This window comes from Natator depressus, chromosome 10 (assembly GCF_965152275.1).
Source record: "Natator depressus isolate rNatDep1 chromosome 10, rNatDep2.hap1, whole genome shotgun sequence".
Taxonomy (NCBI): Eukaryota; Metazoa; Chordata; order Testudines; family Cheloniidae; genus Natator; species Natator depressus.
In genome coordinates, this window is record NC_134243.1 from 12,878,468 (window position 1) to 12,891,732 (window position 13,265).

The window sequence follows — 13,265 nt, forward strand, 5'->3', positions numbered from 1 at the left end:
GCTAGCAATGGGCTAAACCAGAGGGCTGTGCTGTGCCCGGGAGTCAAAGAGGCTGATGAGAGGTGGTTGAGAGAGAGAGGCCTCAAGCATTTGTCCGTGCCAGCTTCACCCTCTGTCCCTGCATCTTACACCCGCACTAGTTCTGGCAAGGACTGTTGCTCAAGACTTGGTCTTTTTAGCCACGCATGATCAGTGGTGCTGGAACAATTTTTATAGTGGGGGGTGCTGAAAGAAGAAACAATGTATGTGGGTTGTTACTACCACTTCAAGCCAAGGGGTGCAGCAGCACCCCCAGTTCCAGCACGTATGCTCATGATGCTTTAGCATGACACACAGTAACAGACCTGATTTGGCACTTCCACCACCATCTTTTGAGATGGACAGTTGCCACCACCACTATTTCATTATACTCAAAAATGTATGTTTCCATATAGACGGCTCATTGGGAATTATAGTAATGTCAAAAATTACAGTGCCAATTTTCCCACTGTCCATCTAATTGCAGCCTGTAGGTTTTTGGTAATGCCCGTTCATTGAAGGACCACGGGGTTGTGGCATGTTCTTTCCGCTGATGCCCACTCACTTTGCTATCAGCCAAAGGATTCCTTTGTTCCACTCTTCTGAGACTCTTTAACAGCTCACATCAAGTATGGGATCAGCAAAGTGCCTGTCAGACGTCCGCACAGGCAACGCCTAACTGCATTTATAAGCTTGACCCAAAGTCACATACTGGCTGAAAACCAGGAACCACTGCCACTGTGTGAGCCGAGCAGAATCCATTTGTTACTGGACAAATGCAGGAGGCTTAGCCAGTTTGTAATACAGTAAACAATTAATCTTTTCGATTCCACAGCACTCTTAATGCAGGCATCTCCTCTGAAAAGTGCAGCATAGGTCTAAGATCTCCAACAGGGAGGTGCCCTGTGTAATCTTTGGGAAATAAGAACAGAGAATGGAAAGAGGAGTGGTAAGCAATATTAGAGGCTGTGCACCAAGCTGGTGGGGAATGGAGAGTTGAAAATGGCTTGGAAAATACATAGCAAATGGGAAGCAATTGATTATCCTGATCCTTTATAGCCTTCCTTTTTTTCCTTCTTTCCTTACTTGTGGTCTAATAACCATTTTCTGTATCAATGCCATTATCATAGCTTGAAAGGCACTGTATCGTCCAGTATTAGATTTAAATTAATTCACACTATCAACAGCTGATGTTGAGCCACTGGTAGGGTCTAGCAGCAGAGAAGGAATTAACCTGGACTGGCCTATTTGTGCAAGTGCCTGATTGTACTACAGGGCTAAGGCTCAGTCACTTGCTGGTGTTCAAATCAAGTTTTCAGTGCTTTGAAGTTGTTTCCCCTTTGAACAAAGCAGGATATTTTTAACCTATTTAATATCTAGATAGAGGAGGTTTTTCCCTCAGGATACCGACAACAAATACTGAATACATGGGCCAAACATATCCCTGGTGTAACACCAGTAAAGGCAATCAAATTACAACAGGGATAAATGTTAATACCAGCTCCTGTACGGCTTGTTTGATCAGCAGATCTCAAAGCACTTTACAAAGTTTACTTTACAGTATTTAAAACGGGGTGACTTGGGCAGTTACAGGCTGGTCAGCCTGACATCGATCCCGGACAAAATAATGGAATGGTTGAGAAGGGCCTCGATTAATAGCGAATGAAAGGAGAGTAATATAATGAATGACAATCAACCTGGGTTTAGGGAAAATAGATCTTGTCAAATGAACTTGATTTTATTTGGAGATTACAAGTTTGTGTGATAAAAGAAAGAGTGCTGATGTAATACACTGAGACGTCTGGGGCCTTTGACTTTGTATTGCACAACATCTTGATTACAAAATCAGAATGATTAAAAAAAAATCAATATGGCGCACATTTAACTGGTTTAAAATCTGGCTGACTGACAGGTCCCAAAAATTGTAAACGGGGCATCATCAAGCAGATGTGTTTCTAGTGGGACCCCGGAGGAATGACTTCTTGGCCCTATGCTATTTAACGTTTTTATTAATAACCTGGAAGAAACCATAAAATCAAATAACTACTGACAAGGTACTGTGCAGATGATACAAAGACTAGGAGAGTGGTAAAAAACAGAGGGTGGGTCACGATCTGGATCAGTTGGTAAACCTGGCACAAGCAAACAACATTCATTTTAATACCGCCAAATGTAAAAACATACATCCAGGAACAAAGCATGTAGGCCATGCTTGTAGGATAGGGGACTCTACCCAGGGAAGCAGTGACTCTGAAAAAGACTAAGGGTCATGGTGGATAATCAGCTGAACGTGAGCTTCTGGTGCAACACTGGCCAAAAGGGCTAATGTGATTCTTGGATGTATAAACAGGCGTATTGAGTTGGAGTAGGGAGGTTATATTCACTCAGTATTTGGCACTGGTGCTACTGCTACGGGAATCCTGTGACCAGTTCTAGAGTCTAGAAGGAAGTTGATAACTTGGAGAGGGTTCAAAGAAGGGTCCCAAGAATCGTTAAAGGTTTGGAAAACGTGCCTTATAGTGATAGACTCAAGGAGCTCCATCGATTTAGCTTAACACAGACATTTCAGCAGTGACTTGATCCCTGTCTATAAGTCCCTGTGTGGGGAATAGATGTTTGGTAGTAGCGGTCTCTTCAATCTAGCAGACAAAGGTATAACAAAATCCAATGGCTGGAAGTTGAAGCTAGACAAATGCAGAGTAGAAATAAGGCATAAATATTTTACAGTGAGGGTAATTAAACTGCTGCAACTATTTACCAAGAGTTGTGGTGGATTCTCGATCAATGAAAAAAAATTAATTGGATGTTTTTCTGAAAGATAAGGCTCTAGGGAAGTGCTATGGCCTGTGCTATATAGGAAGTCAGACTAGATTATCACAATGGCCTGTTTTGGCTTTACAATCTATTCTTTCCATTTTACAGATGCGAAAACTGAGGCCCAGATATGTGAAATGACTTGCCCAAGGTCTCCTGAGTTGCAGTCCGCTGCTCTAACCAGTAGGAAACACTGCCGTTATCACCGATTTTTTTTTCTCTTACTCTGCAGAAAAGATTTTATTGCTATGTTCAGTTTATGTTGGAAACAGAGATGGACTCGAACCAAAGACCTAAGAATCCGAGGATGGGTCCAACCCAGCTCCAGTTCCAAACTGCACTGGTTAGAACCATCGCTACTTGTCCCTCCCCCAATAGAAGAAAAGATTTTTTTTTTTAAAGAGAAGCAGAACTAACCTGCTGCAAATCAGAAAAAAAAATCCCCTTCCTGTTTGCGAGCAGGGAAAACAAGGGTAAAGCAGGACAAGAATGGACGGAGGGCTAAATCTAAACCACCAAAATGGTCAATTGTGGCATAAAAAGCTGGGAGTGTCTCAGGAAACGTTACAGCTGTTGTTGTCTTTTGGTGTTTGTACAAACACACATAATATGAGGGCCCACACAAGCATGTTGGGAGCCAAATAAATGTTTACTGAATATATACAGCACGAGAGGCCTAATTACATATAGATGCTGCAGCTCTGATTCTGTAGTGTCAGCTTCTAAACACAGAAGACTGTGAGCATCACTAAAGGGCTTACAACCTATTTAAAGGGATACTACTTTTGCCCTTTGAGAGTGCCGCAAAAAGACAATAAAGTGTCCTGTAGCTGGCCTAGCGGCTGGAGCAAAGAACTGGGAACCAGGAACTCTGATATTCTAACCCTGGCTCTCACCCTGAGGGCTTGATCTCAGAAAACCTTACTCACACACATAGTTCCACTCTAAACATGAGACTCAAGGCTTCAGGATCGGGCCTTGATTTGCTGCACAACCTTGGGAAACAATTTAGCCACTCTGCCCTGCCTCAGTTTCCCTCACTCTAAAAAGAGGGTGATATTTAGAGTGGAGGGTGCTGTTGCGAGGATTAGTTAAGGATGAAAAAGGCCATGCCAGACTGTAAGGAACACAAATATTTTACTTTGCACAAGAACGCTCTGCCTCATGCAACTGTTTGTTTCAGAAACATGCTCGGTTGTTCTCAGCCCACATGGCAAGAGAGATGGCTCCGAGCCTTTGGGTCTGACAGTTGGGCTGTGATGGAATTATTGGGCAGCATGAGTTTTTGAGAGATGGCCGAGGGTGCCGATCGGGATAATGCTCTCACCCGTGGGCTGGTTACACGAAGAGAATAATGAAATCCCAGGAAGCACTGAGACTATTTAAAATGCAGGTGTCACATGAATTCACCCTCCACACGGATGTCCTACTAATAATGTACTGAGCGCTCCTGCTAAACCAGCAAAGTATTCGGGACATGTCTGGGCTCTTTGGAAACCTTATCTAAGTGCTCGGGGTCAAATTCAGATCTCAATTCATCCAGTGTAAATCTGGAGTAAGTCTGCTCTCTCCAGTGGAGTTAGTCCAGATTTATACCCTTTGTATCCAGAAGCAGAATTTGGTCCTGTATATTGAGCTGGTAAGAGAGCTGATGTCTCATGAGAAACTGGCTGAAGGAGAACCGTAATTGTTGCAATTCTACATCTTCAAGGCTATTAGATCCTTGTAGCTCCCCATCAAGCTGTGTTTGGAGTAAATAGAGAGTGTTTAGCCAAGCTGAGAGATCCTCTAATGGAACAGACAGTTCTTCCTCTCTTCATCTGCTTGTCCCCACAGCTTTGTTATTTAAAGTCAGGTTTAAAAAAAAAAAAATCCGTAGACAGGTTTGGTTTGGAAGCCGGAGGACAGGAAAAGTTAGAGATATTTATTTGACAGGGTCAAGGTTGCTGCTTTTCTTTTCTCTTTCCCCAGGTCCCATAGGTGTTAGACTGAGAGACATTTAATCGAGGGAGTAGCGGTTTCATATCTATAACAAAAATCAAATAATGCAAGATGATTTACTCCCCCTAGCAACCAGGGAGCTTACCCTTAGCAACCAGCCTACCCTCAGGCAGCGGTGTAATCAGCTTGAAAATATTTCAATTATTGTGTTGATTTTAGTGGATTTGAGAAGCGCTGTGCGGAGAGACCAGGCACATTCTACCCACGACCTGGAGAGGAAGATATTGATTTAAACAGGTGTCAGAAAGGAAAAGTGGAGTAAATTTAAATGCAATAGGAGAACAGCGCATCGAGTGCGGTTCAGTGTGGGGGTGACATTTTGCTCATCGCCTTGAATGAAAGTGACTCAACTGAACTAGAAATTTCACCTTGAAAATCATCTCCCATCGACACAATCAAGAGAAAGCCGTTCACCATCTCGTCCCCTTGATCTGGGAAAGGGGAGGAGAGGGGGATGGCAGCAAACACTGAGGTTTCTTAGGTGGCTTGGGGAAAGTAGCTATAATATATCGTTTAAAAAAATAAAAAGCATCAGTGTATCCCATTTGAGATATTAGCTAAGACCTGAACAGCGTGAGAGAGACCATGAGGGGAAATGCCTATAAACAGCGGGCTATAGAAGTCAAATATACATCACTACATGGACTGATGCTATCAGGATCAGCCCTAGATAGCAGCCGGTACAGTTGACATGGGTCCCAGACAAGACTGTTGGGACAATACCAGGTCCCATATCTCTAGAGGAACAGCTGGTGTGGATAAAGTGTAGATGATATTGCTCTCAGTTCCACAACCACACGTCTTCAGGAGCTGTTAGTACAGGCCCTAATCCAAGAGTGCCAAAGTCATGATGGCTAATTGGCATAATGCTAATAGTAGCCATGGGATCATCACACCCAGAAGTGTGGAGTGGAGTCTAGTAAGAGAAATCCTCTGAAGATTTTAGTTTTCAATGTGAGACCCACTTCTTTCAAGTTGCTTCTAGCTTTGGCAACAGGCTGGGTGCTTTTCCTGCTGGTACCAAGCCTGGAAAGGAGTCAGGTATTGGTAATGGATTGAGATTTGCTGTATCTCTGTTAGGGTCTTCAAGCACTAGTAGAAGCCTAGAAGATCTGCTAATGTAACAGATTTAGGGTGAATGTCAACATGGGTATCAGTTTTTACATCCCAGGGGCCAAATGCTGCTCTCAGTAACACTGGTGTAACTCCACTGAGGAGAATCTACCCCTGTATGAGTTTGTGCCACGGATATCTTTTCTAGGCCTACAGTGACAGTTGAGTGTGAACTGGTAGATTAAAGAAATTAACCAGACCTCAGTTAATTTTCAGCAAATTTTCCATCCCTTCCTAAATATGTATGTCCTGAGGAGGTCAATAGAGGTGATCCCACGTCAACCAGCAGGGCAGCTCCGATACATTGTGCTAACTACCTCCCTCTCCAATGCAGTAATAGCATGTGTGTCGTTCAGTGGAAACCAGTGACACTTTTGTTCACACTGCTCGGACTAGCAGCTTTCTCATGCAATGGACGCCTGTAAACTACATACCAATAATAGGGTTTTGTGTGTTTCCAGTGAAGTGACAACTGACATGCAAGGTTCTGATGAGACCTTTTCCAGTAGGGTGACATCTGCAATAGCTTAAAATACTAGTTCTAAATGCAGTGACAGTTGTATACACGGTGTGTTAGTGGTAAGCTGAGCTGCAGGATAGTGGAAACTTTTGTCCAGTTCACCAGGAAGCTGCTTTCTGCATGCCTGTGACAGTTTGGATATGGAGTACTTAGCACCTGCTTTCTAGTGTAACAAACATGCACCATGCAGTGTAATACTGACCTGGAACACAGAAGGATGGAATCAATACCAGACGGAGAAAAACATGTCACAACTGCTGAGTGGTCAGGAAGCTTTGGACACCAGTACAACCTCCCCCAACTCATACCGTTGTGCCCAATGAAACACTTCTCCCCATTAACCTGTACAACAGGGTGACTGTATTGGCAAAACCAGAAACAACCCCTCTAGGCAGTAGAGGCCTAGAAGCCTTCTTACAAATCAGAGCATTTGGGGAGTCAGCCAGCTCTGTATTGCTTCCATTTCCTTCTTATCTTTGGAAAGTCCTCCCTCATTTATCGAGTGACCGAGGTAAATCACTTCTGTTTGAAACAGTTCACACTTCTCTGGGTTCAATTTCAAAGTGGCATTTTAGAGCTTATCACACGCTATTTATAAATGTATCCGTTCCTGTTCAAAGGCCTGGCTGAAAGAGGGACAGCGCCCTCCCCAGTTGAAGAGAGCAAGAACGTGGCACAATCTTCAGATAGCAAAGGGCATGACGTTCTCTCGGGAGAGTAAAGGGTGTTACTTTACGTTGCTACAGTCACCACCCCGCTGTAGAGTCAGTCCGCCCCTGGCTTTTTGGGCCCACTTCGACATGCTATTACCAGACTGACTCTTACCTAGCAGCCAATGAATCATCTCTCCAGGGAAAAGGAGAAGGATCCTGTGACAGGGTGGCTGGCCCCATGGGACTGAAATAGGACGTGTTCCCAGCTGAGCCAGTGGAGGGGTCAGGCCTGCACCTGGGCTATAACAGGTCAGAGGGAGGTCACCCATGGCAGAGCCGGAAGAGGAACTGCAGAGAGAGTCTCCTGAAGAAGGGCATTGGCTGCTCAGACAGCAGGAAGGGCTGGTACCCCAGGGAGGAAGGGCTGTGCCCAGTTTAAGGCTGGGTGGAAGGTTTGTTTGTGTGCTTGCTTTTGGAACCTTACATTAATAAAGAAACCTGAGCTCAAGAAGGGCTATGGATGGATGACCAAGACTACCCTGCAGTTTTGTTTAAGGAGCCCTGAAGAAGGGAAAACAGGGGCTGGGCCCTGCAGGGGGCACTGGGGTGGCAGCCAACCCTGTTACAAATCCTTTAAAGCATCTTCATTTGATTGTCAGCATGACACTGCCACCCAACCTTTCTCTTAAGTAGAATGCTGGGTGAGGACAAGGCACCAGATACTTATTTATTTATATTGCTGTAGTGCCTGGAAGCCCCAGTCGTAGACCGGGACCCCAGTGTGCTAGGCACTGTACAAACACAGACCAAAAAATATGACCCCAGACCAAAGAACTTACAATCTCTGTTTTCCCTAACTCATTTAATTAATGGCCTTAATTAATTAAAGTCTTCTACCTCTTTGCTATTGGTAGCAAATGAGGGCACTTCTCCAACACATAGACTCTATATCTTTGTTGGATTTGGAGGAAAAACAATTATTCAAAAAGGTGTTTTAAAAAAAACCCCATTTGCGGTTCCTCTTTGAAATGTGCAGCATTTTCCCTAGGGCTTACCTTCAACACTATCTGCTCCTTGCCAGAATCTACTACCGTCATTGGTTCACACATTATTCTTATTCTCTTCATTATCATCTGTTGCTGATCAGAAACATTTAGCAACTTAGATGTGAACTCTAGACCTTCAGGACAAAACTCCGCTAGTTCCCATTTCCCAGAATGCTACCCAAATGTGTAATAGAAATGATGGTGTCAGATCACCTGGAGGGCAGGACAGTTGCTCATTGCAGATCAGTTACATGCAAAATATTTATTTACCTGGGTCACATGAGCTTTCCTGGGAATTTCCCTGATCTAAATTTGCAGAACTTCTCCACTGGTATTTTGCCTTGTTAGTATTTATAAAGCACAATTCAAGTTATTAATAATCAATAGCAAAATCAGAATAAGTAAATACACAGGGCCATTTCATGCCATTGATTATTAAGCGGAACGCCCCAGTGAAATCAATGGAGGGCTTTGCTCCGAAACCAATAGCATGGTATGGACCACAATTTTTAACTATGAGGACACACAGACCCATGATAAGTTATCACTCTCTCCCAGTCCTCATGCTTAAATTCTATTAACCCTATTCTTCTGCAACAGGATCTCAGTAACTCCTACTGACTTCTCATCAAAAGTGAGGTCTTCCTCAAGTCATCTTCTTTAATGGGAAATATCTTGCAGCTGGGGAATATAGCACCAGGTCCAGTTTACCCCATCCTTGGACTGGGGCAAATTTTTAAACAGACATGGTTTCTACTTGAGACTAATTAGCTTGCTCACTTTTGGAACCTCTGTTCCCCTGAATTTTCAGAAGGTTTGGTTCAATAACTGACATATTAAACCGGTGTCCACAACCGCTGTCTATTTCATATTTGCAGATTCCCATTCCTCAGCCAGATCCTCTTTATTGCTGATTGCCAACATGTAAACAAAATCTGAAGAGCTACACTAGTTAATTACAAGCCTTCCTCAGCTCCACAATACTCATTAGCTTGGGAATCAGATGTTTCCTTAACTGGGGACCTGATTCAAAGCCCACAGAAGTCAATAGGAATCTTTCCATTGGCTTCAGTGGGCTTTCGATCAGGCCCTTGAAGAGCTATCATGAAGCTCTGCCTGGTTTGCATTAAATAAAGAGCACTTTCTTTTTCCGGTCAGTTTCCTTACATGGCAGCATAGGACTGGCCTGGCTATGGCTTTCTTTGTGGTTGAATTATTGACAGAATTCTTAGCTTGACACACACAGCACTTCCAAGTATTTTTTTTTCAAAGTTCCTAGGCAGGTGCAAAGTTAGCAACTCATTTCTCATTACGGACCCATCTATGCCAAGTCCTGTAACCAATTTTAAATGCCATGTTTAAAATCAGTTTTGGAACATAGACGCTTCTGCAGTGTAAACAGGTTTTTGAGTATTAAAGATTTATACTTACAATGTTTAGAAGGCACAGCATCCATGTTCCCTAAGAGTGGTTGCCTCCATCTCTACTGTGATATTGTACAGGATCAGCTTGTTGATCTCCAGCTGGACCAGTTGCCATGGGTGATTTTATTGGACTAAACAGCCAGCTATGACATTCTCCTGGCTCAGGGAGATAGACTCCTCTCTTCTTGTTCTTAACTGTGCTCTGATCAAGCCAGATTGTTGACTCACCCCAAACCAGATATTAAGAACTTGCACTGGGACTGAATAATTCAGTGTCTTCTCAGAGGGGTAAATTCTGCAGTAGGAGAGCAGGTCCACTGAAGCTAGCTGCTAAATGAAGCCTGCCCCATCTGTTTCTATCTTCCAAAATGTATTTGGAGTATTGTGCATAAATGGGCTAAATATAATCTCCCAAGAAGTTCTTTTCTGAAAGAGGAGGCATCTGCACCACTCAACGAGGAAGAGTTTGATCCTTCCCCTCTTATCCCAGATGTCCTGCTAGTGTTCTGGAGCTAGAAGGGCAGGAATCATTTAAAATATTTGTCCTGTTCAAAGCCCCTTTCTTTCTTGGCTCCCAGAGAGCTCGCATTTAGCTATCTGGTTTCTCATTCAAGCTGTTAATTTACAGAGATGCCTGAAGACCTCAGGTTTTCTGGTCGGAGCATTTTTCAAGATGTTTAAATCCTGTCTCTACCCCCACACCATAAACAGTTCCAAGAATCTGGTTCCTCTCTGTTTCCTGAAAAGCCTTATTTCTCCCTTAGTTGGTGTCACTTGTTCACCTCTTCATTGTTCTAAACCACTTGGAATGTTTGTAGACTGTTTGCATTTCCAAAGTTCTCTTGGTGTCACTCAGAAGGTGGTGAACACTCCTCCTGGGTCACTTCATGAGAACCTCTGGAGACACATCAGAGATGCCAAGGCCAGAAGGGACCATTGTGATCATCTAGGATGACCTCCTGTATAACACAGGCCAAAGAATTTCCCCAGGTCTTTTAGAAAAACTTCCAATCTTGATTTTAAAGTGACAGAGTGATGGAAAATCCACCACAACCGTGACCTTTGGTAAATTTTTCCGGTTGTTGATCACCCTCACTGTCAAAAATTACATTACAACCTAAAAAAGTGGCTGGACCTCTTCAATCTTATGGGCTTGATCCTAAGTCGATTGAAGTTAATGGAAACACTCCCATTCACTTTAATGGAATTTGAAATCACACTTATTTTACACTGATGTTACTCCATGGACTTCAGTGGAAATGTTCCTGCTTTACATTGATTTAAGTGGAGAATCAGGCCATATGTTTTAAAAATAAACAGGCTTCTAAACACGTCCTTTTGACAGGAAAAGCTGGAAAAAAGGCAAGACACTATTAAGAGAGAAAATAGATATTTTTAAGAGTAAAAAGGTTCTAAAGAAAGAGAAGACAAAACAGACCGACCCTTAGGAGCGAGCATCCTCCACTGGATTCTCCTTTTTCTAAACCAAGATGACAGCCTTAAACTAAAGGTATTTTTATTGGCAAAAATAAAAGTGAAATGAAGAACCAAAGTTTTGAAATTATGGGAACAGCCAAATGAAGCTAGCTCCAAAATGCCTCTGCCTGAAATAAACTCAGGCCAGTAAGAGGTTTCTCCTCATGCCTGTTCCCTTACGTCACACATGGCTCTGTTACACAACTCCTCACCAAACTTGACATGCAAAAACAGAGGCAAATAACCACAGTTGTGTGCTTCTTTTGGAAAGATGCTTCTCAAATCTTCGCAGATGCTGGCACTATTAGCAGGCTTTTCTTTCCTAGGTTATAGATACTGGAGAAGACAATGGTCAGCCTCTAGGCTAGAGGATTAACCCAGTTAAGGTAGACAGATATTCTTTCATCATGTTGGCATACACAATCTCCTTTGGGACTAGCTTTCAGGTGGCACAAATTACCAGTCTCTTCTTCTCAAAGTCCAAATTTCTCAGGTATGATTCTTCGTGTGATGATCCAGAAGATATAGTCATTTGTGTGTCATGTTTACTTGATTGGAGTTGGTCAGGTTACTCTCCCATGTGACCAAGTGGCATATGCCAGGCTTAGTTCCTCAGGAAGGGCCTGACCTGATATTATTTTCTTTGGAATGAACCCAGTCATGTGTATCCCCTGGACTTTCTCAACTGATGACTTAATTATGGCATTTCTCAGGATATACTCCAGATACTTGACTTTCTGTCAAGCCAACATACATTTCTTAGACTTCAAAAGAAAGTTTGGTCAATATGATCTGTGGCTGATACATATGATCTACTTAACATCATCTAAGTATTCCATGGCAGCCTTTTAAGACAACGTGCATGAGTCTCTGGCAAGTTGGAAGGATTCTGTGCAAACTCACAGGTCTCATCACAAAGAAATACAGACCACAATGAAGTCAGATGGCCAATGCACCTGCCTGTGACCTTTATCAAATTCCAGGCTCATGGGGTGTCTCCCTTTCTTCAATCTCTCCGTCTGTGGCATGGGATACTACTCATACCTGGACACAGCACTAAGCTTCCTGAAGTCAAAACTGAAGACAATTCTGCGGTCATTTTTCAGCACCATCATAATAACGCCCAATCAATTTTGAGTGAATTCAGTGATCCTCTTCCTTGAGAGCGGTTGTCACCCCAAGAGTACTCTGAGGAGTGACCCACTGAACCAGAACGGCAATAGGTTCAACTTTCAGCTGCCCCACACTCAGTAGACGTGACACTCAGACCTTTCCAGTTACTCATGCCTTTTAGTACATTGATGCATCAGATCTGAAGTTTAGTAGGGTGTTCTCAGGTTAGCAATCATTGGCATCTTGCAATGGATATACTGTTACTTGCAGGGAGTTTAACATATGTCAGCAGACGTATTCCATGCTCTTTTATTGCAAATATGGTGAATAACCTTGGACATCTCTATCTGCTGACAGAGCGTGGATGGAACTATGTTGATCTGGGGACAGGCTTTTCCATGGTCAGATGAAAGTATTTTCCCCATGAACAATAACAATTCCTTGCTAAGAAGGTATTTATCATCAGATTGGTACTGACACCATGTTTAATCTACCAGAGCAGGTGCCAGCATGCCCTTTAATGATACACAACTGTAAGAGCAGGATCCATAAAGCTGAGGGTCATTTTTCTCTCTTGAGGATTTCCATCTTTAAGTCATCCTTGACCCATTTCAGGAACATATTCAGGATCACTGTGGGAAAGAGTGAACTTTGTGGATTTCATTCAGGTTCTGAAGAAAGATGTGTATTAAGCAAAAGAGAAATTTCTTGCAAGCCTTAAGGAACTTCTTCTCAGGATCAACTCCAGCTGGGAGCTTGCTTCAGTTTTATATTCTGCAGCTTTTCTAAACAAATAGCTGTATCACAGTATGTCCAGTTTAAAATAATCCCTGAAACAGCATGCATTTCAAACCTCTATCCACAATAACTGCTATGAGGACAAGACCAACATGGGCTACCATTAGGCCCCAGTGCCACTAGTTTTCTTTACGGAGTCAGGCCCCGGACACTGAAACTTGAGATCCCACAGGTTATTGAAGATTTTCCGGTCCCAGAACTGCAGTAACACAAGTACTCAGATCTATTACAGAAACAAAAGCCAACACTCCAGGTCCCGAGCACACAGAGCAATGAAGGCACTGGAATG